This window comes from Triturus cristatus, chromosome 2_2, assembly GCF_964204655.1.
Source record: "Triturus cristatus chromosome 2_2, aTriCri1.1, whole genome shotgun sequence".
Lineage (NCBI taxonomy): Eukaryota > Metazoa > Chordata > Amphibia > Caudata > Salamandridae > Triturus > Triturus cristatus.
In genome coordinates, this window is record NC_140582.1 from 945,761,213 (window position 1) to 945,785,081 (window position 23,869).

General features: G+C 40.2%; 1 protein-coding gene across 1 annotated transcript in view; it reads right to left on the reverse strand.

Moving 5' to 3' along the window:
- Positions 1 to 21,633, reverse strand: part of LOC146862980 (cytosolic beta-glucosidase-like) — a 568,310-nt gene extending 546,677 nt beyond the window's left edge. The window contains exon 1 of the mRNA XM_085642350.1: positions 21,611 to 21,633. The gene's annotated coding sequence lies outside the window, so the exon portion shown is untranslated. The remainder of the gene's footprint in view (positions 1 to 21,610) is intronic.
- Between the last annotated feature and the right edge of the window lie 2,236 nt (positions 21,634 to 23,869).

A 23,869-nucleotide genomic window follows, 5' to 3' on the forward strand; every position in this document is an offset into this window, starting at 1 on the left:
TGTACTGAAATCACAAAGCAAAAGGAAGAGAGTAGTGAACAGAACAAACTTTTGTAAAGTGTTTTTAGGAAAATGGATGCATAGTTCAAGTAGTGAACCTTTTTTTAATGAAGAGAGCTATTTTCAAAGTAATAGTTTGCTGCATGCAATTGACACCAGAGGTCGTGCTTACGAAGTGAAAAATGGTTGCATAATGGAGAAGGAGATAATGGTTCCAAGAGATGAGGTACAAGTGATGGCGGATGAGGCTATGGGGAGACGTCCTAAAGCCCCAGTGTACACTTGGAATTGTAGTAGTATTTGCACTGTGCGTCAGGAATCTATTGATAAATTTCGTGAGTTTATAAGAGAATATAGTAAAAAAAGTTTAAAACAGAAGATTAAGGTGCTTCAAAGTCTGGATCCATGCAGAGTGAGAGAGAATACTGGTTTGCAGGGTCATTCTCTGGCTTGTCTATCTAGAAAAGTGTGTAATAGTGTTTTCCATCATTTTAGGATGCTTGGCTGTTCATCATACTGAAATGAGAAAGTTTGTGAGACGGTTGTATTTTGCTAAAAGTCCAGCAATAAAGTTAGATGAATTGAATAGGGCTCTGTTCCGTGGAACGGTATCAGATGTAGAGAAGGTTGTTGATGAAATTCAGGTTTGTTACTTTGGTCCTGAACAAAACAGTGCAGAAAAGGACACAGTAAATGAGGAAGAAGTGGAAGAGAATGTAGAACCCTCTGTAAGTAAGACATTTAATGATCACATAACAAAATTTGCAATAATCTCTAATGAAAGACCAAATATTACTTGTATTTGTTGCCGCAGAACTCATTATAGAAAACAAACTAGGAATGTTGATCTCTACAGAAAAAGTGAAAATGAAGATAATTATAAGTGGAAGGATTTTGCCACATATATATTTCTTGAAAATTGTTTTGAATTGGGTGAAGATCAGCGTATTTGTAAATACTGTTACAACAAGTTAGAGGAAAATAGAATGCCGACCAGAGCTGTACATAATAATTTAGACTTGGATGCTATTCCTGCTGAACTTTCTGAATTAAATACATATGAGTCTATACTCATTCAATGTGTTCATCCGTTCCAGACCATAGTACGTATGGAGCCCAAAACTGGTAAATTACCTCCTTCAGATTTACTGAGAGGTTTAAAAGGTAGAGTGGTGTATTTGCCCTTGGATTTGAAAAAAAATATGGAAACTATTGATGCGGATACTTTGGAAACTGAACCATTAATTATTCTGGTTAATGGTGTACCTACAAAGAATAAGAAGATTTGGCAGGAGCTGGTAGATGTACGGAAAGTACAAAGAGCAAATTTGTATTTGGAAAGGAATAACAAATGGTATGAATCAATTTATATAGAAGAAGAAGAAGAAGAAGATTTACAAGAAGACACAGAAACACCAACTGGACAAATTGAAAAAGTGGACAAGTCAAAGGAAGAAGAAATTTATGAACATTTTAGCATACATCCTCTTCATTCAAAAGAAGCTATGGGAGACAATATTGATCTATTTCAGATGAAGAAAGCAAAAGGAACTCCCGTGAGTGTATGGGAGGAAAGCTTGGAAGCTCGATGTTTTCCCCAGCTGTTTCCTAAAGGAAAAGGAGGACGATACGATGAACGTCCGGAACAGATTCCAGCTTCTGAGTATCGGACTACAAGACTATATGCTGAAGATCCCAGATTTCGACAAAGTATTCCTTATTTGTTCCATCTTTTATTTGAAAGCGACTTGTCTGCATTGTCTTATGCAGTAAATCACATTTTAAAAAGTGGAGTACATTTACAAAATGTGTCTGCTAAGGATTTTATGGAGAAAGTGCAGCACCGAGATGATCATTTGGAAACACAACTGATCAATCTGATGGCTTGTCAGCGTGGGACAAATGAATATTGGTACCGACGCCATGGTGAATTAAAATGCATGTTACGGAATTTAGGAACACCAACATGGTTCGTTACCCTAAGCTGTGCTGAGTACGCTTGGGATGATTTACTGGATTTTCTACGAGAGGCAAATTCAAACATTAAAAACATCGAATACAAGACAGCAGGAGAACTGTGCTCATTGGATCCGGTTAATGTTTGCAGATATTTCAATCATAGATTTGAGGCTATGATGTCGTTCATCTGCAATAAAAAAAATCCACCTCTAGGAGAAGTAGTGGATTTCTTTTGGAGAAAAGAGTACCAGGCAAGAGGTGCTCCTCATATTCATATGCTGTTGTGGATCAAGGATGCCCCAAAGTTTGGAACAGATACTGATGAAGCAGTGTTATCTTACATTGAAGAATATGCAACATGTGCTATACCAAAAAGCACAGAAGAGAAAAAGTTAAAGGAGCAAGTTTTACGTTTCCAAAGTCATCGGTGTGGAAAATACTGTCGACGGAAATACAAGAGCAAAGATAAATACTACACTAAATGTCGATTTGGATTTCCTAGACCTGTTCTTTCAAATGGAAGAGTTAACAGTTTTATGTCATCTGTGAGACATACTATCACAAGAAAATCACCTAAGAATACCTACAACCTTAAAAGAAAAGAAGAATCAAAAAATATAAATGTCTACAACCCAGTGATTTTATCCATGTGGAACGCTAACATGGATATACAGTATGTAGCTGACAATTCCATTGCTGTTGCTCGATATGTAACGTCTTACATTACGAAATCAGAAAAAACAGAATTGAAGGAAATGTGGGAAGAGATTTCTCACGAGAAAACTGTCAGTAAGAAGCTGTACAGTTTCAGTTTGAAGATGTTATCGCATCGAGAAATTGGATCCTACGAATGTTCAGATAGGTTATCTTCTGCAAGTCTCTACTCGAAATCAAGAAGAATAATTTGGGCAAGTTTAGGCCTTGCAGCAATGAGAAATCGGGTACTGAAATCTGTTGGAGAAATTGAATATTTGGCCGAGAATGACCCAGAAAGTACAGATATTTTGAAATCAAACATGTTGGACACATATTATCCCAAGAGAAGTCATCATCTGGAGAACATGTGTCTCTATGAAGTGCTGCAGAACTACATTTATTCACGGAAAGCCACAGAAGACATCAACAATGGAAAATATAAAGTCATTGGTGAAGAAGGATGTTTGGTGAAGCAAACAAAAGGAAGTTTGATAAATCACAGGAAGCTGAGTTGCGACACTACTGACAAAAAGGAATTTTACTACTTGGCTCTTTTACAGCTGTTTAAACCATGGCGTACAGAGGATGAACTACTGGGAGAATTTCAAAGCTATGAAGATTCTTTTAATGCTTGCAAAGACAGCATACAATGCAGTACATTCTCAAGTTATCTGCAAATGTTAAATGAAGAAATTGAACAGGAAACTACAATTGCAGCAGAAATAGCTAGAGACAGTTCTCAGGACAGCCAAAGTTCAGGAACACTCAGTCAAGATCCCCTAGGACAACCAATCGTTGAAAATGAAGCATCAATAGCCATGAATGAAGTGGAAACGGCTATGAATCAAGCTCAAGAAGAATTTATAGACTTACAAAATTTGGAAAGACAACTGAACGAAGAGCAGCAACAAATTTATGAAGAGATCAGAAACAAAATTGATCACGGATTTCTACATGAAAAAAAAGAGTGCTCATGCACATCATTTCATCCAATCAGGATGTATGTAAGCGGACAAGCTGGAACTGGAAAAAGTTTCCTAATAAAAGTCATCAGAAGCTACCTACAGCAAAAAACGGATTCTACTTTGTCTTGTGTGGTTACTGCTCCAACTGGGTTAGCAGCATATAACATAAAAGGAATCACTTTACATCGTTTGCTAATGTTACCAGTGGAGCATGAGAACAAAATACAATACAACAAGCTAACTGGAGAAGCATGCTTGGAAGTTTCAAGAGTATTGAAGAAGATGCAAGTTCTCATTATTGATGAGGTGAGCATGGTATCAAACTTAATGCTTGCCTTTGTGCATTTAAGAATGCAGCAAATTCTGAAGACAGACTATGACGTGTTATTTGGAGGAAAACACGTCATAGTTTTTGGAGATCTTTTGCAACTTACTCCAGTTAAAGGACAACCAGTGTTTAATACTGTGACACATGAAGACACGAAGAAGTCATTGGGAAGCATCGGTAATACAAATATTTGGTCCTTCTTTGAGTACAAGGAACTTACTACTAATATGAGGCAAGCAAACGATGAAGAATATGGAAGTATTCTGAAAGATATCAGAATTGGACTACTCACTGAAGCTGGCAAAAAAGCATTACAGAGTCGGCTGCTACATAATTTATTTCCAAAGGAAAAAATAGTTGCAGAGAAGATATACAAGAACATTGCAGAAAAGAAAAGTGTCATCTGCTTAATGCCAACTCTACGTGAATGCTCAATATTCAATGAGGAGCTTTTGAAATTGGAAATGGAAGATATCAGGAAATTGGAAGCAGTGGACAAAATTGAGGATGGAAGAATTACTGTCACATTAACAGGCACACTGAAAAATAAATTGGATTCACTAGAGAAGAACATTTCCAAAACAGCTGGATTAGAAAAAAATCTATATGTTTGCATGAACTGTAGAGTATTTTTAAGGAGAAATTTGGATGTTGAAAAAGGTTTAGTTAATGGAGCTATGGGAAGAGTTGTGGGTTTTATTAATTATCAGGAAAAAGATGGAATTGAATGTTTAAAAATAAAATTTGATCAGATAGAAGAAGTTAAAGACATTTGTCGTTGTTCAGTTCGTTTCATGCTTGTGAAAGACTTATATGTACGTAGGAAGCAGTTTCCGTTTTCGCTAGCATATGCTGTAACTATTCACAAGTCTCAAGGATTGACTGTAGATTGTGCATTTGTGAACATTGGTTCAACTGTGTTCAAAGAAGGTATGGCATATGTTGCTTTGTCACGAGTGAAAACATTATCAGGTTTATTCATGATAGACTTTGATGATTCAAAAGTTAGTGCTGATACAAATTGTGTAAAGGAGTATAATAGATTAAGAAGAAGCTATGCTCCTCATTTAGGTCAGTATCCTGTGTTGGAGAAACGTGTAGTTTCTCGTAAAAGGAGAAATGAGAATATCTGTAATGAAGATGTAGAGAGGAGGAAAAAAAAGAGGAGTGATGTAATTGCAAGCAAAAAGAATAAGGAAAATGAAGAACAGGTTGTAGGATGTCATTTTGAAAATAGCTCTGGTGTCAACTGCTACGCTAATGTAGTGCTGAATGTTGCATTTTATCTGGAAAATTTGCAAGAGCAGATAATAGTAAATCAGGGAAAAAGATTCTGTTCTGTGCTGAGTCTCCTTTTTGAAAAGCTGAGTAATGATAAAACTCAAATAGAAAGTGCTACTGAAATTAGAAAAGTTTTAGATGTATGTTCAGGACGAACACAGTTTTCTCAAAATGTACAGCAAGACGCACAGGAATTCTTGATGTATTTTCTTCAGGTACTGGAAGAAGAAGGGGTTCCCATTGAAAATTTATTTGGTCTCTCTTATAAATGGGAACATAGTTGTGAAAACTGTTATAATATATGTGGCTCTAATGTTGATAATGAAAGGTTTATTTATTTAACATTGCCAGAGAGTAAAACAGTCACTTTTGCTAAATTAGTTAAAGATGCTAATCATAGCATGCAATGCGGTGAGTGTAAATCTGACATGTTTTCAACGTTAATTTTAAAGGAATACGGACAGTATGTAATTTTAATGATGCAACGATGTAGAGCTGATGGTTAAAAATTGGATACTTTAATAAAGAAGTTTACAGGACAGCAATGATCAATTTCAGGAAAAACTTTTGTAACAGTTGCAATAATTTTCCATGATGGACCTACTGTAACTTCTGGTCACTACACAGTTTATCTTAAATGTGAAAAAGGCTGGACACTGTGTAATGATTCCCAATTGATTTTTAAGCAACGTTTGCCTTTTGATTTAGCAAATTCCTATCTAATCTTCCTGACACCTAAATTTTAGAGAGATTTGGCAACATCTGGACAAAACAATTTTACCATTTTATTGGATTACCATTTGGAATTTACAAATAAAAAGATTTAACAAATTATCATTTGGCCTAATGGAAAGGTAACCAATTGTAATGTGGAATTTTTCCATTTTTTAAGGAAACTTTGGAAAACCAAAAATTTAGAAAAAATCGGTAACATCTGCACAATTTAAATTTTGGAATGTTATTGGATTGCCATTGGAAATTTTTTCAAAAAAGATTTTTAAAATTACTATTTGGCCATGCGGAAAGGTAAACAATTCTATTGTGGACTTATTTAATTATTAATAAATCTTTCGGTAACCAAAATGTTACAGAGAATCGGTGAGATCTGTACAATTTAAACTTTAGATTTTTATTGGATTACCATTGGAAATTTAACCAAAAAAGAATTTTAAAATTACTATTTGGCCTAAAGGAAATGGAACCAGATGTATTGTGGAGTTATTTGAGATATATTATTGTGATTATACTTATGAAACAAAAATATCAGACGGTATTTTAAAGAAATAAGTATTGATATTAGATGATATTTTTTAAGAATATTATGCATTTCTATAAAGTTATGTTTATGCAAAAAGAGATTGTGGGCTTTTTTAAAACAATCTTTGAGATTGTTAATTTTTTTTTTGCCCGCTGTTAAATGATGAATGCAATTGCTTTCACAATTTATAGTGAAATGCAATATATTCTGAAAACAGCAAAATAAAGGCAAAAATATTTTTTGAAAAATATGTAAATATGTGTACTGTATAATAAAATGTTTTATTAAATATTAATACTTTTTTCTTTTTTTTCAGATTGAGATAGAAAATTTTCGAAAACTAGAACCATTTTTAAAGCAATTAAAATTTTTTTTAAATGAATAAATATTTTTTTGAGTGGGTATGGTAAGTCAATAATATCATGGTCCCTTTTTTCCACTTCTCTACAATCACATTTTCAATTTTTAATTGTAGTCTCTCAAGGACCTTGTAATGTGATAATTGATTTTTAGTGTTTTTTTAAAAAAAAAACAAAAAAAAAACTTACGCGTACCGTACGCGTACGGTAAAAAAAAAAAAAAAAAAAGTTTTTAAAAACATATATAAAAAAAAGATGAAAGGTAAGGTTGGCTCTTAAAAGAGCCGTTGTGTTCATGCAGGGACAGAGGAAAGAAAGATTGGGAATATTAGATGGTACGACAAGTGTGCTGATCTATTTTATTGTTCACTAGGGAAATACTGGTCTCCCTATAACTAATTAGATCATGACAAGTGGCGCACCGTACTTCAACCCTCGCAAACCGAGGGTTAATTTCCAGAGGACCAGAAAAAGGAGATGCTCCCACCACAGATGAAGGGCTCAACTGACCTGCAGAAGAAGGACTCAGCACTGCAGATGATGGTCCAGGCTGAGCTGCTGTGGATGTGCTTGGTTGATTTACTGAAGGGTTACCTTCAGTAAGTGGAGCATGTGTCCTTCTGTGTACATCCTTAAGGTGTCTCATCATGGTGTGATTCCCAAAGGAATACTTCCTGTCGGGATTCCCTCTTGAAAGTACACGCTTACACAGCTTACAAGTCACTAAGGGTGCATTTACCTTTTGCTGGCCTTCTGGAAAAGAAAAATACTCCCATATGTAAGAGGTCTTTTGTTTCCTCGCTCTCTGCCTCAAGGTAGTGCTGCTAGCCTCACTCTCAGAAGAGCTCTGCTGTTCTGCCATCGTATCACAAAGACAACCCAGCTCCTTCTCCCAAGCAGAAATGAGGGGAATGGGTGTGGTGTAGGAGAGTTCTGGAACTGAAAGTAGTTTCAACCAATCAAAAGTTGTGTTTCATGATCACATGACCTACCGTACGCTTATGGTACGCTTACGGTGCGCTTACGGCAAAAGTACGCATGCGCGTAAAAAAGACACGCGCACGCGCGCATGCGCAAAACAGGCACGCCCCTTCACTTCCGCGTAACGTGCGCGTTCAGCGTACGCGTTACGCGCTATGCGCGCGTGACGTGCATCTACGCAAATTGTGTAAATGAACGCAAACAGCGTAGAAATCTAACGTAATTACAGCGAGGCGTGCGCTTACCGTACGCGCACGGTAAAAAAAAAATAAAATAAAATGTATTGCTAATAAATTTTACCTGTTTATTTTAAAAAAATTGTAAAATAAAAACATATTGTAGAATTTTTAAAATTTAACCATAGTCTTTAAAAAAGGATAGACAATTAAAATAAAAATATGTAAAAAAAAAAAAGAAGAAAAAAAAAAAATTGCATTTAAAAAACCTTGCAAATTCACTGAAAAAAACATGGGTTTCACTCACGTTATAGTTAGGAATTAGCATTTAAAAAACCTTGCAAATTCACTGAAAAAAACATGGGTTTCACACATGTTATAGTTAGCTGGACATTTCACTCGTAAAAAACCATTGAAATTCCCCCGTTATAGTTAGTTCAGCTAACTATAACTCGCGCGCCCGCAATGCACTACTGATGACGTCACATATTACATCACTCATGACATGGTCAGTGACATCACTCATGAGATCACTGATGACATCTCAAATGACATCACTGATGACATTATCCTTGTGACAGAGTGGTAGACCTCCTCTCACCCTAATATAACCTTTGATACACACATTTAAAAATAGAGACTGAAATTTTCAAAAAAATGGACATACCAATAACAGTTACAACAACCTATTCAGTAATTCCAAGATCCACATACACATCCACTCATCCACCAACAATCCTATACAGTCACTCATACATGTACTCACACATCATATGTACTCATACACCTAAACATCCTGTAACACAATGCCACTCATTCATAGAGTTACTCACACATAGTCACTCATGCTAATAAAGAATCAAACATCCATTTACTTGCATATACAGTTATACACACACCACCACACTTACTTTTACAGAAACTTACACATACTTAGTCTTTTAAACAATCACTTATAGAAACACATACTTATTCATACAGGAAGTCTACCAATCTCTCACTCTCACATATACTCACTTATAAACACCAATACTCACATATACTAGTTTAAAACATATGTAGTTACTCATAAAGACACTATTGAGACAGTCATTCACTCACTAACACACCCATACACACACTCATCCACCCATACGGTCCTGCACACATGCTGTCTTCAACACATACAAACAGTGAGTCACTCATTCATGCACCTATGCACTACGTAATAACCCCCACCGAACCATGAAGACACTCAGACACTCATACTGATACTCAAAAAACCAACTAATAACCTATATAGACACTCATGTAGCTACTCACCAACCCATGCAGCCACTTATATACAAAGTGAGAGACTGAGACAGGTATTTACACATTTAAACATTACTCACTTAGCCATGTATTCATAAAGATACACTTAATCAGTCAGTAATACAATCAATTTTTCAAAAACAAATCATCAATTTAGACACTTATATACTCATTTATTCTTCCATCGACCTTGAGATATACATATATTAAACATATTTAATTTTCAGAAAAACACACATTCACTGGATGATGTCATCAGTGATGTCATTTGAGATGTCATCAGTGATGTCATGAGTGATGTCACTGACCATGTCATGAGTGATGTAATATGTGACGTCATCAGTAGTGCATTGCGGGCGCGCGAGTTATAGTTAGCTGAACTAACTATAACGGGGGAATTTCAATGGTTTTTTATGAGTGAAATGTCCAGCTAACTATAACATGTGTGAAACCTTTGGTTTTTTCATTGAATATATATATATATATATATATATATTATCTACTGGCGGTCGCCAGTAGATAGTTATAGTTAGGATCGTGTTTCCATAGGAAATCTGAAAATTCTATTTTGAATAACTTTGGCGCCGGTCGACGAATCCTCGCGAAATTTTCAAAACTAATGGGGCGCTACGCTCCGCTCCTACCCTGAAAGTCTCGGGGTGATTCGTCAAGCGGGGGCTGAGAAAAAAGGGGGTCCCAAAACGCGTTTTCCCCATGCATTTTTCCATAGGACCTTTAGACACAGCTAGAGCCCGAACGGCTGAACAGAATTACTTGAAATTTGGCAGAGAGGTAGTCCTCAGGTCAAGAATGTGCCTTTTGTAGGTCTGGTGTAAATCTGTTAAGTAGGTCCTGAGAAAATAGCATTTAAATCAATATATATATCTGTAAGCGCGCTCTGTGCGCTTACCGTAAGCTTACCGTACGCGTACGGTGCCGTGCGCGAGATCAATTCTGATTGGTGGTTACATGACTGTAAACATTCGAATCGGTCGAAATCAGGAAGTGTCGGCCGCCATTTTCTGTCTCTCGCACTGAGAAACAAAGGTGGGGAACGTGAAACGGGGGCAACGAAGAGAGTTGCAGACCCCCTAGTGTTTGTCAGGGGGTCCACAAAGGACCCAAAAGTACGAAAAATAAATTTAATAATTTTTAAAAAAAATCGCGGGGTACGCGTACGGTAAGCTTACCGTACGCGCCCGGCAAAAATTTTTTTAAAAAAATAAATAAAGAAGTAACAATCACATTTATTAAATAAATTAAAGGACCCACAAGCTAGAAAAAAACAAATGTTACTGCGTAAAAAAAGGCGAGGCGCGCACGGCATGGACTGCGCAACGTGGGCGCGCGGTGCGCGAAGGGTGTGCGCATAGTGAAAAACCAGAAAAAAAAAAAAAAATACATAACTTAGCATTTAAAAAACCGTACAAATTCACTGAAAAAACCATAGGTTTCACACACGTTATAGTTAGGAATTATCATTTACAAAACCTTGCAAATTCACTTAAAAAACCATAGGTTTCACACATGTTATAGTTAGCTGTACATTTCACTCGTAAAAAACCAATGAAATTCCACGTTATAGTTAGATCAGGTAACTATAACTTGCGCGACCGCAATCCACAATGTGTAATTTCAGATGTCATCATTGATGTCATGAGTGATGTCACTGACCATGTCATGAGTGATGTACTATGTGACGTCATCAGCAGTTTATTGTGGGCGCGCAAGTTATAGTTACCTGATCTAACTATAACGTGAAATTTCATTGGTTTTTTACGAGTGAAATGTACAGCTAACTATAACATGTGTGAAACCTATGGTTTTTTAAGTGAATATATATATATATGCCAACTCGATCTCTTCACTTTGCTCGCTGTTCGCCTGAACGAAGGGCGTGTCGTCACGGGATTTCTGCAGCAAAATCCTATTAATTCATAACAATCCTTGCAAAAGGAAGACGACGCCGTGTGCGATATAACCAATGTTTATTTCGTCAGACCGCCTTCATCGGATGCGTTTCGGCTGATCCCAGCCTTGCTCATCAATGACGAGGGAGCATTCACACAGTGTTTTTAAACATCACCATTTCAAAGTGTAAAACTACATGTGTTTAACAGAAACAACAGACTTTATCTAAAATCTAGAATTCAACATGCACAAACATTACATTGTTTTTCATCAGGGATCAAGATTGCAACTAGAAAAACATTAAAATTATCGCCCTAGTGGGCAAACCGATATGACAATGATTATAGGTCATGCAGAATCACATGGTCCGAAAAATTAGGCAAGCAAACTATCCTGCACCATCAGAAATTTAAGAATTGGGTTTTTTACGCGAAGAGAGACGCTTCAATTTGAGACCACGGCAACCACGGCAAAATCAAACCCCTCAAAGAGGAAGAGGCAGAGGCGCAAGAGGAGGCAGGGGTCAAAGCACAGAAATACCGATAGAGAAGAAGAAGAAACAATGGAACAAGAAATAGAGAATGAAGATAACACCGTTATCAATCTTACCGACATTGTTATTTCAAAACAAGAAGAAAAAATCCTATCTCTGGAACTGTCTTACTGTGCTGCATCAGAAATGAATTATGTTCAAACAATGATCAATTTATTTAGATTTATGAGAATGCTTAAACTCAAAAAACCCTTTGCAATGCAACAACCCACATCACAGGGGTCAAGTCACGGTATAATCGAAGCCGAGGAGGGTTTACAAATACGAGATTTGAGATTGCTCCAAGACTTGAAAGATTTAGAATGTGAACAAACAACATTGAGACCAAGAGAAGAAACATCTGTGGTGGAGACACAAGATGTATATGGCACAGAACCCACGAATTTTAGGCCTACTTCCAGATTTACTCCCATGACAATTCGGGACTCGATTGATGTATACAATGATTTGGTAACAAATGACCTTAACCCCTTCAGTGCCCATGACGAGCTGGACTCGTCATGGGCCGCGGTGGCGCTGTGCCCATGACGAGTCCAGCTCGTCATAGACCCCGCCCGCTAATGCAACGGCCGGCACTGGGCGGGGAAAGGGGCGGGCACTGAAGGGGTTAAGAGTCTATCTGAGAATACTAATAAACAATGCAGAAAAAATTCACAGCAACAAAAAGACTACTTTGCCTTATTTAACAAATTGTCAAATGACGGTAATTGTATAGTAAGAAACTCAGATAAGGGGGGCAACGTAGTCCTGTGGTCAAGAGTAAAATATCTCAAAGAAACATATGTACAGTTAAATAACACTGACTGTTACATACTCACGACCAAAGAAAACATGTTGGACTCTCATCGTAAATTCAACATAGAACTATGTGATTGGCAAATGAATGGTTTTATAAGCCAGGAGGAGTTTCAGTACCTTTAAATAGACACACCAGTGATTCATGTGCTGTACCTAATACCAAAGGTACATAAGGATCCTGAGAACCCTCCTGGCCGACCAATAATTTCTGCCATAGGTAGTGCTTTTGAGCACACATCTAAATATGTTGATTCTTTCTTGTAGACTTTCGTGAAATCTTTGCCATCCTATGTTCAGGATACAGGGGATTTTTTAAAGAGAATATTTGACATCCCCTGGGAAGAGGATCTATTGTTAATGACTATTGATGTCTCCACATTGTACACAAGTATTGTCCACATGGACGGTCCTAATGCAGTGAAGCACTTTTTAGGTGCAAGGTCGTTGAAATTGTGGCACCACACATCAATGTTGATGAGGATGATAGAAGTTTGTTTGAAAAACAATTTTTTTATCTTTAACAATGAATTGTTCCAACAGAGATGCGGTACTGCGATGGGCACCTGCTTAGCCCCCAGCTATGCGAATTTGCATATGGGCTGGTGGGAGGAGCAGGTGATCCAAATGCAGTATCATGAAATATGGGAGAATAATGTGGTCCATTGGTACAGGTATATTGATGACCTTTTTATTGTTTAGAGAGGTACAAAAAAAGAGACAGAAGGTTTTTTAAAACAGATTGAGATCAATAATTTGAATTTGCATTTTACAAGCACACTCGGTCCATGCAGTGTCAATTTTTTAGATCTCACAATATATGTGGCAAATAACCGATTGGAAACCAAGCTATATGGGAAGCCCACAGCGGGCAATACCCTGTTGCATACGAGTAGTTTCCACCCTACTAGTCTAGTGAGAAGTATTCCCTATGGTGAGGGTTTAAGGGTAAAAAGAAACTGCAGTGAAAAAGCAGAAGCAGAAAAAGAGATCAAAATCCTTAAATCCAGATTCCGCAAAAGAGGCTATCCCAATGAATGATTAATAGTGCCCTGACTAAAGTAAATCATCAAGACAGAGAACAAGTTTTGTTCAGAAATAGGGAGAAAGAAAATCAGATAAATGAACAGGAGTCTCTTTTCAGACTAATAACTGCGTATAGTCTTCATCATGCCAGCATAAGAAAGATAATGAATAAGTACTGGTTTCTAATACGGAATGATCCAATCTTGGGAAAGAAGGCCCCACGAAATCCAGCAATACATTTCAGAAGAGCCCCCCACATGAAACAAAGTCTTGTGAGCAACACACTTAAAGATGTAAAAACGACTAGTGGTCCAACATGGTTGAAAAGGAAACAGGGATTTTTAAAGTGTGCTAAATGCAAAGCCTGCCAAATTGGTAAAAATATGGAGGCTTACAATACAAATCTGAACCCTAAACTGAAGAAAATCAAAGGCAAATACACGTGCAAAACAGATCATGCAGTATACATTTTGCAATGCCCATGTAAATTAATTTACGTGGGAAGCACAGTTTTAGAAGTACACAAACGCGTGTTGCAACACATTTGTGCTATTAAACATGGGGATAAAAATTACCCCCTAGCACGTCATATCGGAGAAAAACATAATCAGGACACTAAGGGCCATACATATTACGTAGTTGACTCGGTGCCTGCAAGCCAGAGGGGAGGCAACCGAGAGGAAATTTTGAGAAGATTAGAGTCTAAATACATAATTGAATTTAACTCAAAAGGTCCCCCTGGTCTCAATACAGGGGAGGACTTACATACACATTTATGAAATTAAGAGAGCAGATGAAATTCCGCTTCCCAAGAGCATTCAGTAAACATAAAACAAATAAAACAAGAACAAAAAAGTTTTTTTTAAATAAATGTTTTTAATTCACATTCACTGTCTCGTAACATAAATGAGCACTTTTTGAGAAACCAGCAGTCATCTGAATACTAACAGCCCACTTGGGCTGCATACCACGTTGATGCAGATTCTTTAATTAATTTTTCGGGCCATGTGATTCTGCATGACCTATAATCATTGTCATATCAGTTTGCCCACTAGGTCGATAATTTTAATGTTTTTCCAGTTGCAATCTTAATCCCTATTGAAAAACAATGTAATGTTTGTGCATGTTGAATTCTAGATACTGTACAGATTTTAGATCAAATCAAAAAACGGACATGTAAGGTGTGCATGAAAAACTACAGGTTTGTTTTCTATGTCCATTGAGATGTAGTTTTCTGCATATTGTAGTAAAAACTACAAGTCTGTTGTTTCTGTTCATACACATGTAGTTTTACAATTTGAAATGGTGATGTTTAAAAACATGGCGTGAATGCTCCCTCGTCATTGGTGAGCAAGGCTGGGATCAGCCGAAACGCATCCGATGAAGGCGGTCTGACGGAATAAACATTGGTTATATCGCACACGGCGTTGTCTTACTTTTGCAAGGATTGTTATGAATATATTTATATATATATATATATATAAATATAATTATTTTTTCACTGAAAAAACCATAGGTTTCAGGCACGTTATAGTTAGAAACTAGCATTTAAAAAACCATTGAAATTCACTGAAAAAAACATAGGTTTCAGGCACGTTATAGTTAGAAATTAGCATTTAAAAAACCTTAGAAATTCACTGAAAAAAACAGAGGTTTCAGAGACGTTATAGTTAGTTGAACATTTCACTCGTACAAAACCATAGAAATCCCCCCGTTATAGTTAGTTCAGCTAACTATAACTCGCGCCCCAGCAATGCACTGCTGATGACATCACATATTACATCATCCATGACATAGTCAGTGACATCACTGATGACATCACTGATTATATCATCCAGTGACTGTGTGTTTCTATAAAGTTTAAATATGTATTATATATATGCCAAGGTGTATTGAAGAATGAGTGGGTGTGTAAGTGTCTGGAAGGATGATTTAGTAGGTGCGTCACTGACTGTTTCAGTGAGTTATTACATGTGTCTTATTGAATGCATGGGTTAGTGACTAAACTGTGTGAATGTCTGTATCAGTCTGTCTGCAGTTGTATAAGCTGCTCCATGGGTTGGTTAGTAGCTACATGAGTGTCTATATGGGTTATTGATTGGTTGCCAGAGTATTTGTATGGGTGCCTGAGTGTGTGTGTGTGTGGGTGCGTGGGAGGTGTGTGACTCTGTGCATATATGTTTGAGTGATTGATTCACTGGCTGTATGGGTTCAATAGTGCATGTGGAAACATCTGTATGGGTGAGTCAGCGTGTGTATGGGTGTGTTACTGAGTGAATGGATGTCTCAGTGGTACATGTCCAAGTAACTAAATATGTAAAAGGCAGTGTATGTGAGAGTTGGAGTATACAAATGACTATATGTGAGAGTGAGTGATTGTGAGAGTGGCTGTATAGATGAGTGTTTACTTGTATCAGTGATTGTATAAGAGAGTAATTATGGGCCCGATTCACAGAACTAACTTAAGACAAAATCCTAAACTTACTACCATTTTGGTATTCACAGAAGGCACTTACTCATTTTGGTATTCACAGAAGGCACTTACTCATTTCGGTATTCACAGAAGTTAGGAGTCCCAACTTTAGGACTCCTAAATGCCTTCTGTGAATACCGAAAGTCTTAAAATTAGGATTTTTCTCAGTTTAGTAGTAGTATAGTTAGGACTCCTAACTTTAGGACTCCTAAATGCCTTCTGTGAATACCGAAAGTCTTAAAATTAGGATTTTTCTCAATTTAGTAGTCCTAAATTTAGGACTCCTAACTTTAGGACTCCTAAATGCCTTCTGTGAATACCGAAAGACTTAAAATTAGGATTGTTCTCAGTTTAGTAGTAGTATAGTTAGGACTCCTAACTTTAGGACTCCTAAATGCCTTCTGTGTATACCGAAAGTCTTAAAATTAGGATTTTTCTCAATTTAGTAGTCCTAAATTTAGACTTAGGACTACTAAATTGAGAAAAATCCTAATTTTAAGACTTTCGGTATTCACAGAAGGCATTTAGGAGTCCTAAAGTTAGGAGTCCTAACTATACTACTACTAAACTGAGAAAAATCCTAAGTTTAAGACTTTCGGTATTCACAGAAGGCATTTAGGAGTCCTAAAGTTAGGACTCCTAACTTCTGTGAATACCGAAATGAGTAAGTGCCTTCTGTGAATACCAAAATGAGTAAGTGCCTTCTGTGAATACCAAAATGGTAGTAAGTTTAGGATTTTGTCTTAAGTTAGTTCTGTGAATCGGGCCCAGAGTGTTTGTTTCTGTTTGAATAAGTGATCTGTTGTGTGTATAAGTCTATAGGTCAGTAAATGGAAGTGTGATTGATTCTTTGCATGACTGACTAGGTGTGTGAGTAACTCCATGAATGATTGGTGCTGTGTGAGTGTCTGTATAGGTGTGTGAGTGCATATGATAGTGTTGTATTGATGAGTGACTGTATGTATCAGTGATTGTATGGGTGAATGAGTGGATGTGTGTGTAGACCTAGGAATCAGTGAGTGCGTATGTAGTAACTGGTATTGGTGTGTTGATGGTTTCGAAATGGTAGTCTGTATTTTACAGTGGGTGTATCAAAGGTTATATTAGAGTGTGAGGAGGTACATCAGATTTTCACGTGGATGATGTCATTAGTGATGTCATCAGTCATGTCACTGCCCATTTCATGAATGATGTAATATGTGACATCATCAGCAGTGCATTGCGGGGGCGCGAGTTATAGTTAGCTGAACTAACTATAACGGGGGAATTTCTATGGTTTTGTACGAGTGAAATGTCCAACTAACTATAACGTCTCTGAAACCTATGGTTTTTTCAGTGAATTTCTAAGGTTTTTTAAATGCTAATTTCTAACTCTGCCTACAAAGTTAGGGCATGTGAAGAAAGAGGAAGAAAAGAGCAGAACGAAGCAAGACAAATGCAGAAAGAGGCAAAAGAAGTCCAGAAAAACGAAGAAAACTGCAGGAAGAAGCAAGAGATGTGCAGAAAGAACCAACAGATGAGCAGAAAGTCCTCCTGTGCTCCCAACTTTTTAGTGACGTGTACTGGTGGTGACTGACTCTGACTAACCAGGACCGGAGCCAGTGCTATGCTAAAAGACACTTAGAATACAGTAAAAACACCTACATACACTAGGGAACACTATGTGTTGGGGTACCCCTGTGATTAGCATGACCTCCTCTGTATTTGTCATGAGTTAGTGCCTGGGTCATTGCATGAGTACATGGGTAGTGACTGGATGATTAGAGTGCTGCAAGGACAGTGCATGGTGATTTTATGACTGCTTGGGTTTTGGCGGAGTGATTGGATAAGTACATGATGCTCGATGTCTGATTTGAGGAGTGCATGGGTAGTGACGGAGGGATTTCTGGAGAGCATGGGTACAACCTGGATAATTGGAGTAGTGAATCACTACTGTGTAGGTGGTCAGAGGTCTGCATGGGTAGTGCACAGGGGATTGTAGCAGTGCATGTGTTAGTGCCTGGGTCATTCCATGAGTATATGGGTACTGACTGGAAGATTAGAGTACTGCAAGGAGAGTGCATGGTGAATTTATAAGTACTTGGGTTTTGGTGGAGCGATTGGATAAGTACATGGTGCTGGCTGGGTGATTGAAAGAGTGCATGGGTACTGACAGGGAGATGGCTGGACTGCATGGGTAGTGCTCAGAGGATTGTAGCAGTGCATGTGTGAGTGCCTGGGTCATTGCATAAGTACATGGGTAGTAATTGGATGATTAGAGTACTGCAAGGACAGAGCATGGTTAATTTATAAGTGCCTCTGTTTTGGAGGAGTGATTGGATAAGTACATGGTGCTCGCTGGGTGAGTGGAGGAGTGCATGGGTAGTGACAGGGTGATGGCTGGACTGAATGGGTACTGCTCAGGGTATTGTAGCAGTGCATGAGTTAAAGCATGAGTCATTGCATGAGTGCATGGGTAGTGACTGGATGATTAGAGTGCTGCAAGGAGAGTGCATGGTGAATTTATAAGTGTTTGTGTTTTGGCGGAGTGATTGCATAAGTACACACATGTCATATCAGGCCCGCCCCCTCCCTTCAACACTGTGCAAACGCGCCCCTTGGCGGGTCTTAATTTGGGGGATTAATTCCCCTTGACTCCTGAGGGTCCCTGGGGGCCAACTAGCCCACCAGGTACCTCCAGTAAGCGCCACAGAGCTGCGTTGCAGAGAGGTAGTCCGAGGCCACGCCCCTTTTTACACCTCTCTGCAACGCAACTCCGTGGCGCTTACTGGACGTACCTGGTGGGCTAGTTGGCCCCAGGGACCCTCAGGGTTCAAGGGGACTTAATCCTCCAACTTAAAACACGCCACAGGGTGCGTTTGCACACTTGTCACATCAGGCTACGCTCCCTCCGTGCACCACTGTGCAAACGCGTCCCCTGGAGCGTTGTAAATTGGGGGATTAAATCCCCTTGAGTCCTGAGAGTCCCTGGGGGCCAACTAGCCCACCAGCCACCTCCAGTAAGCACCACAGAGCTGCATTGCAGAGTGGTGTCAAAAGGGGGCGTGGCCTTGGACCACCTCTCTGCAACGCAGCTCCCTGGTGCTTACTGGAGGTACCTGGTAGGCTAGTTGACCCCCAGGAACCCTCAGGATTCAAGGGGACTTACTCCCCCAACTTAAAACGCGCCACAGGGTGCATTTGCACACTTGTCACATCAGGCCACGCCCCCTCCCTGCAAACGCGCCCCCTGGAGCGTTTTAAATTGGGGGATTAAATCTCCTGGAGTCCTGAGGGTCCCTGGGGGCCAACTAGCCCACCAGCTACCTCCAGTAAGCGCCACAGAGCTGCATTGCAGAGAGGTATAAAGAGGGGCGTGGCCTCTCAACACCTCTCTGCAACGCAGCTCCCTGGCGCATACTGGAGGTACCTGGTGGGCTAGTTGGCCCCCAGGGACCCTCAGGATTCAAGGGGACTTAATCCTCAATTTACAATGTGCCAGTACCTATGTCAGGCCCCTCCCCCTCCCTTCACCACTGTGCAAATGCACCCCCTGGCACGTTTTAAGTTGGGGGATTATATATATATTATATATATGTCTTGCACGTCCATCCTGGATGTTAGTTATTGTGAATGCCAAATTCCCTCTTGAGTACTTGACCTTTCTGAGTCTTAACCATCTTGTTCCCTTGTGCAGGCTTCCCTCTTTATATCCCCTTTCTCCTCTGACTCCCTGTGTGATCCTGGGCAGCGCTGTACTCCTCTTTCACCTTACTTTTTCCACCCATCCATTAGTCCTATTCCAAGTCCCTGGCACTGCCCCGAACATTCCTGACAGATTGTGCTGTTGTGGAGGGAGTTGCTCTAGTGGAGCTGAGGGTCTGGCAGTCTCAAGAATCTGTGTACAACTTGCTGCCTAGAGACACAAGGTGAGTACTACAAGCTGTATAAATGAGTTACTTTGCTGTTAATTATTCCACACTATTTGTGAAACAGTGAAGTAGCAAAGAGCAGCAAACATTTTTTAGCAGTAATCAGAAGAACTAGAAAAAAAGATCACGGCAATAACCTCAAACCATCTTTCACTCCCTTTCATTGCGGTACACCCTTTACTCATGAAAAATACTTCAGGGCCTCATTTATGGGGTTTTTGCCACAGGACAGCACAGCAGGCCGTGCTGCTGAGCTGCTCTATGGTAAAAGAAAAGGGCAGGAATGCGCTATATCTATTAGATATGGCACATCCTGCCCTTTTCCCTTGTACCGGCACACAATGGGCTGCCGTGTGCCAACGTACGCACCTTTGCACCATGCTGCAAGGGTGTTTGCGTTGCGGGAATGATTATTTTTGTGCTGTACGGGAAACCTTCCTGCGCATAAAAAATCACAAGAGGCTTTTTCCTCGTTCTATGTGTGCTGCAGACTGCAGACTTCTTACCCCTATTGATGAGTGCATGAGTGAGAGATTCAGAAAACTCCTTGGTCTCACTGTTACTTCAGCTTTCATAGCTCCTTAAACACCATTCAGTGTCTCCTAAAACAGCTGTTCTTTAGTGTAGCCTCAATTTTCGACGAATGCTGTCATGGCATGGCAGTGCAGGGCAAGCAAACATGGCAGTCTGCCATGTTTAGTTTGTCCCTGTTTGAAAAAAACACTGGTCATAAAATCAGAAACTGAGCTCTCCAGATCCACAGTGCAAAGGTGCAAAACAGAAACTTACATGGGATATCTTGAGAGGCCTGAAAGCAGTAAACAGCAACCTAAGTATAGATCCCTCAGTTTAGTATCCCTCTTATGTCACTCATACTGGAGTGCCACACCCACAGACCATCTCATATGCAAAATGAGCTCATTCTGACACACTGATTTAGAGCTGCAGTAACTGCAGCACTCACACAAAGGCGCATCTCATTAACTTACACTCGCGGATTCGGCTGCTCATCAGACAGAGGCTGGACGACTTCCAGGGCTCAGAGCGCAGGCGGCTGATGACTCTCCCGGCACGTCCACCGCTCGGTGCCCTCAAGCCACGGAGGCCCAATGGACAGGGCATTGTCTTCACATGCATGTGCACTGCCCTGACAAACTGCCACAGAAAGCTCCATTCGCGCGTCTCACCACACTCTGCAAAGTAAGCTCTGAGTGCGTTAAATAAAATGTCGCCAAACTTTCTGTCAGAGTGAAGCGGCTTTAGGGCATGAACCAGCTTCATTGTTTAAAACACAAAGTCCGGCACAAGCTTTTGAAGTGTTTAAAAAACAACCCAGTGTGTACAGTGAAACGAACAGTGTGCGTGCAGTGAATAGAGCTGCAATCCCAAAAAACTGCAATGAGGTGAGAGTTGTTTGTAAATGGCACTATTTCTAGTGCAGAGCAGGGGTGTTTGGCTTCCTTTACTCTGTGTTTGTGTACAGGGTGCCTCTCTGATAACAACAAGCAAGAGCAGGGGAAGCGTAATGCCCCACGGCATCCACCATCCGCAGGAACTGGCAACTTACAATGGCTATGTGTGGAGACAAGCCGAAAGTTAACATAGACAACGTAAAACCGTGGCACAGCATATCTCAAGCACTTACTGTATATTCCCCCTACTGGGAAATCAACGACCGGATCAGCCTTCTCCAAATTCCAGGATAAATGTAGTGCAGCATATAGATCCTGTGCATTAAGTTGTTTCAATTGCAGTGTCTCCACAGCCCTCTCTGATTGGAATTTGGAGAAGTGATCTGCTGACCAACCCTTCTGTTAGCACACATAATGTGCCAAAGTCCGCCCCAGCACTGTCACGAGCTTGAAGCTGTTGTCTATGTGTGTGCATCAGAGGCGCAACTAGAGCCAAATTTCGGGGAGGGGGCTACTACAAATTTCGGGGGGGGGGGGCTGATTCTACCAGCAATAGGCAGAATGGAGATGCAGGGGCTCTAAGAAGAGGTGAAAAGCAACAAAGCCTTATTAACAAGTAAATGGTCTTTTAAAGTCCAAGGGGCATATTAACAAGGGCCGGTGATAAATATTGCAAAGCGCGCTTAGCGCTTGCATATTTATCGCCGGCTATCTCTGGAATTTATCGCCCGGTTTGCGCGTTATTAACAACGCGCATCGCCGAGGCGATAATAATTCCAGAGATAGTTGGGATATCGCGGTTTTCCATGGTGGAAAAAGGCGATATCCTAGATGATAGGGCCTGTGGTCTTAGCCACAAAATCCACCCCCCATGTTAAGTATGCCTTAGTCAGGAATTTAACAGACGTTAAATTCCTGCGTTAAGGCATACTTAACGCGATTTTAAAAATCGCTACCCTCCCTTGTTAATATCGCGAAGCTGCCTTCGCGATATTTTCCCAAGGGAGTCTTGTCAGGCACGCCTCCTTTGCATCTCATTAGCGATGCGATCGGAGGTATGCTGCAAACGGGCGCTAAGTCAGCAAGGCGATGAAATTATCGCCGCTTTTCGCCCGAAAACGGACGCAAAAGCGGCGATAATTTCATATCGTCGCCTTGTTAATATGCCCCCAAGTGCGGCTGCAGTAAGACGGACGCCAGACAAACCAGCCCACAACAGTTCAAAAAACTGTCTGTGTGTGCCAGGGAAGCTGTCTCACCAAAATGAAATAAATAATGTTTAAATGCAGGAGAGCCGCAGTACGTTTTATTCAGCCCTAGGCTAGCACTACCTAACTGGAGATGAGCCCTAGGCTAGCACTACCTAACTGGAGATGAAACAATGTGTTGGTGTTGTTACAGGGACCGATATTGCAGCTATCCTGCAAAAACGGCCCTGTAACAAAAACGGCCCCCAGGGGCAAAAAATCGGCCCCCACCCGCTACGGCCAGTCCGGTCCTGATTACTACAAAATTATTGACAAGTTGAAATTCAGCGACAACATATCGGAAGAACGAGTGCCCACTGTTCGGTAACGAGGAAGACGGGAGGTGTCGGAGGATGCCTGTTCCTGACACTGCTGAACTAAACGGGTCAGTTATTCGCCAAAAATATTTCAGTGAAAACACCAGCTTTCTGTATTTGGCGGGGCAGCTATCTTAGTCCGGAGTTAAATTCTTCCAAGCTGGGAAACGGATATAAGCGTAACTAGTGCAGATCTCTCTGCAGGATTCTCTGGGACGAAGGGAGTCAGTATTTTTCATAGTATCACCATTGGCAGCCTTCCCCACCCCTCCAACGTAACATGCATGCTAATAAATGAACACACAACACATTTCTTGTTTGGGTAAAGTTGCTGCAGGTTTATTACATACACCGTTTTCTAATATGGTGGGTTATCTTACGGGCGATCCAAGGGCAGGCAACCAACTGGGCCCCCTGCCCGCCTGACGAGCCAAGCAGCACTGGGGCGAACCCCCTCTTCCCGGATCACGTGACACATGGTCCCTTATTACTCCCGCCACTTTCATGGTGGAGCGTAGCATAGCAAACCCTACGGTTGTTCAGGCCCACAACTGCCCAAACGACTAACGGGGCGCCAACACGGTTTTCCAGGAACCTCCCATGAGGCTCCTAGTATTTGGCTCTGGCATCCCCTATGGTGCCGCGCAGAGGTACCCTTCTGTACCCCTCTGCTTCCAGATCGCCCTGTAACTCCGCCACAACTCTGGAGGCGGTCACCGTTGCCGCCAGAGCCCCCCACCAAAACAGCTATAGTCTTACCTGCAACCTCTCCTGTCTAGAGCCTCCTGCAACTCAAGATAAATGGAATACATCCCTACTGGTGATTAATGAACCACATCTATCTCACAGCAGCCCTTGAAGTTAGCCTGAATCAGCTAGTGTCTGATGAAACCAAAGCCCCTTTGGCCTGTGACTTGTGCAATTAACT